Source organism: Palaemon carinicauda, chromosome 26, assembly GCF_036898095.1.
Source record: "Palaemon carinicauda isolate YSFRI2023 chromosome 26, ASM3689809v2, whole genome shotgun sequence".
NCBI lineage: Eukaryota > Metazoa > Arthropoda > Malacostraca > Decapoda > Palaemonidae > Palaemon > Palaemon carinicauda.
The window spans coordinates 94,135,574-94,139,744 of record NC_090750.1 but is presented as its reverse complement, the minus strand read 5'-3'; the positions used below and the strand labels follow the sequence as shown (position 1 = coordinate 94,139,744).

The 4,171-nt window shown below is 31.6% G+C and overlaps 1 long non-coding RNA gene across 2 annotated transcripts in view; it reads left to right on the top strand.

The window, feature by feature from the left end:
* LOC137620276 (uncharacterized) overlaps nucleotides 1-1,149 on the top strand; it is a 10,300-nt gene extending 9,151 nt beyond the window's left edge. For both annotated transcript variants that reach the window (XR_011040043.1, XR_011040042.1), the window contains exons 2-3: nucleotides 386-575; nucleotides 840-1,149. This is a non-coding gene — a long non-coding RNA (uncharacterized lncRNA). The remainder of the gene's footprint in view (nucleotides 1-385; nucleotides 576-839) is intronic.
* Nucleotides 1,150-4,171: the final 3,022 nt, after the last annotated feature.

Sequence of the window (4,171 nt, the reverse complement as noted above, 5' to 3'; positions counted from 1 at the left end):
CAGAAAAATGTGTAGAACATGTTCATACTATAGTATTTTGATGTGGGTTAAATCAGCTCGGGCTGACTCATTTGAAAAGTAAAGAGAATTTAGTGTTTGAGCAAATTTTATGAGGTATGCCATTAAACCTTAGTGGAAAGTAGTTATTATATTACACACCTGGTAGACTTAAGAACCATAGGATAGTTGAAGTGAATCGCTAGAAATTCTATGGAATAGATTGTGAAAATTCAGATAGTTAAACATGGCTACTATGATTACAGGTGATAAACTCTTCCTACCATAGGAGTTTAACTTTGTATATCTAGCACTATAATCTTGCAGGACATTTCATGCATAAAATTCCCAACTTGAAAAATCTTTGCTGATATTATTACTTTTTCAGATTTACCTCTACCTTCAGCTGTTGCTTCACATGTGGTATTGACACCTGCGACTAATTCATTCTGTTGGAGATTTAGATTACTTTGCAAGCAGGATGCTATGGAACGGGGAGTAGTTTCTTATCCAGAATGGGTTGGCAGAACAGCGACAAACTCGTGGGCCTCACCCTGCACCCTCTACCAAAAAACCAGGTTAGTCTTAAATCTCTAAAGTTTATCGGAAGTTGAACTCTACCTCCCTTAAAGACACTAATCATTTGATAAGAGTTTTCATTTATGTTTCAAATGCCAAATTTCTAACTAAATTTTATTAACCTACTAGAAAAGTACCCTTGAAAAAAAATGCTACGAAGGCTTCTTCCTGTATCATATCTGTAGTTCAATTTCAATACTGTTATTCCCTTTGAAATGACAAATGCTGTTGAAACATTTCAACCTTTTAATGTTCTGTTTCAGATGAGAAATGTTGCCATTGATGACATTGATTCACGACAACACTTGGAAAGAACATTAGAAGATCGACGGACCTGTTCCCTAGCCTTTTTCTTAGCCTTAGAGAAGACCTGGCAGAAAACTACCATTGGAAGAAGTCTCAACTTGGATTATGGATGTTGGGAGCGGAATCATTGCATCAAAGGATTATAGTTACATATAAAAATTGCCTACTCCTATAAACAAGGCAGTACAGCGTTTTAGTCTTATGGCTCGATTTTATAAAGAGGTTCTGTCCAAACTTTTCAGCTAAGTTGCTGTACCAATGATTAATCTCGCCAGCCCTAACATTGACTATTGGACTGAATTTTGTGAACGTGCATTTGCATCTATTGAAATAGTCTTCTGTGTTGAAGGCTATCTGAATCCGACAAGCTGTTGATCTCAAAGTTGAAGCCAGTGATGTGGCTGTAGGAGCAGCTTTGATGCGGATCGATGACTATGATTTACTACCTCAAGACTTCATGTTCAAGTAAACTGAAGCCTCTTTAGTTCCTAGATTATAGTGGAGTAGGCAGCTTTGGGGCTCCTTCATGCTCTTGAAAAATTTGATTCGAATATAAATGATCTTTGTCTCTTGTAAATAAAATTGTTTTAGATAATCAATCTAAGTTTTTTTTCTGACCGTAATCCATTGTCTTTGGTTAGCAGAATTAAAAAACTTAACACTATGGGCCTTGGTCCTGCAGCAGTATAGCAATGGGATATTGCATATCAAAGGTAACATTAAACTCCATTGCTGACATGCTTCCAGATGTTAACTTTTGCTTCTGTATACTAAAATTTATTCTATCAGTTTGTTACTTGGATCTTCAATGTTCTGTCTGCTCTCAGAGGGGGGCGTTGTTATATAATGTATTCTCTTAGAATTTGTTTCCTTTGTGTACTTAAATGAAATTTTCTTTGTAATTTTATTGAAATTTTGTCTTGTATTTGGTTAAGCTTGCTGCTATAGTTTAATCTTTGAAAGTTTGAATATGTTTTCAAGACTAGGTTCATAGTCTGTAACTTTAAAGGTTTAATTTAATTCTCAAAGTAATTTCGTAATCTGCTCCTGCAGGAATTGGTTATGTCTCTGCCTTATTCTATTATGCTTTTCAGTCTTAAATGTTTTATGTGGAGATTTGGAAGTTTTGATAAGGAACTTGATTTCAAAAAAAAAAATAGTCTTGTAAAAATAAAATTAAGTTAACTTCCCTGTAGTTTTTGTCGCCCTTATTATCAGTATTGTTACCAGTGGTGTAACTATACATATTTTGGTAAAGTTTTTATAGAATATATAGGAGATTTTTTTACTGTTCTTAAGATATTTAATTTTTCCTTGTTTCTTTACCTCACTGGACCATTTCCCCTGTTGGAACCCCCCGGGCTTACAGAATCAGCTTTTCCAACTAGGGTTATAGCCCAGCAAGTAATGATAATAAGCTCTTAAATATTTCTTTACTCGTAAAAGCAAATATATGAGGTTTTCAGCGAGGGAGAAAGATCATTGGTCTTAAGTGAACTCTTAGATGGTAGAAATGTCCCCTAGTCCCGTGCAGCCCTTTCAAGTGGGAGAGGGGTGCGAAGTATCTATAAGATGATAAATCCAGTGGAAAGTTTAACAAAATTGAACTAGGGTGGCAATTTAGAGAAGCCTTTGTCAGTTCTTTTAAAATATGGCCTGGATATATATATTCACTGAAAGAAGACTGACTGGATTCAAAAATAAAAAAAATAAAAACCGATGGAGGAACGTGGTTTCTACATTCTGGGAGAGCATTGCACAATATAGGAAGTAGATGATTTTTTTTCTAATGAGCTGATAATTGGGAAACACTGCTTGAAAACAGATATACCAGAATATACTTGGACATCTTTGTGGAAAATATTTCAGTCAAATTGACCTCTTAGTAATTAATAGATAATGTAAAAATTCACTACTTGAATGACGTAGGAAGACAGAGACCTGATATAGGAAGAAACGATAGTCTCTACACTTAGACACACAAGTTGAAGACCAGGAAAACTAATGCAAACCGACCTTAGATTCCTAGATATGACATTAAAAAACTAATAACACTAGTAAAAAGGATTGTTATAATGTTAAAACAAATTTGCAGTCTTAGAAATGTTACCCGATGATGAGATAGAAATAGATTCGAATATTCATTGTGAAATAAGTTTAAATCTTTCAAGAATCTGCTAACATCACAATCTGACAGTGGAGTAAAATGAATGAAATGGTTGAGTTGTGAAACATGGAAACTAATAAAGATAAGAACAGCAAATCTTGACTGAATAATTAAAGGAAAACAGCAGATTTTTTACCTAATTAAGAACTGAATATATGTACCTTGACAGTGAAGTAATGAGAGGATTAAGAAGAGAGAAAAGAAGGTTCATAGATTCTACTGCAGATAAGACAGAACATAATATTATTTAATAATAATAATAATAATAATAATAATAATAATAATAATAATAATAATAATAATAATAATAATAATAATAATAATAATGAAATCACTAATAAATAGAGTAATTCTTTGTTTTTGGACAAGAATGAAAATAGCAATTTGCTGACTTATGGAACCTGTTTTGAATATCTTGGACATATACTAATGTATGAAGGAAAGCAAATACATTAATGTATACTCAACGAATGTGTTTTTATATGATTATGTAGGCTATATACGTATCAACATAAATGTTTCTTATTGTACTAAATAACTGTCCTTATATACGAATTGTACATCGCATTTTTTAATATTTTATTGGTCATTTATACATAATATAATGCACATTTAATCAAAATAATGATGATTTGTTTAATTTTATATTGTTCTATCATATGTATGGAGATTGAACAATAAGCTGCCCCATGAAATTATGACAGTCAGAAATGGAAAAAAAAATGTAATGTCTATTATATGTGAATAATATAATGTAGCATAAACCTAATAAAATATTATAATAAAGTAATTATTGTAATTAAATATAATACAGATATTATTAGAATAAATAATTCTATCATATCATCATGAATAAAATTATGATAATATACTGGAAACTGCATTACAATACTCAAAATGGCCTTTGTTCTGTTGGCCCAAATAATCCCAACATATGTATTAATATTTCATATTCTGTATTGTATTTTCACATAGACATAAAATAAATTAGAATAGAAATTTATATAAAAACCTTTAAACAAGTATATAATCTCAAATAAAGCATAAATATATATTTAAAAAACGTAAAATAAATTTACAAGTTGGAACCTTTTTACTTTTCTTCCCGGTATTGGATACCAG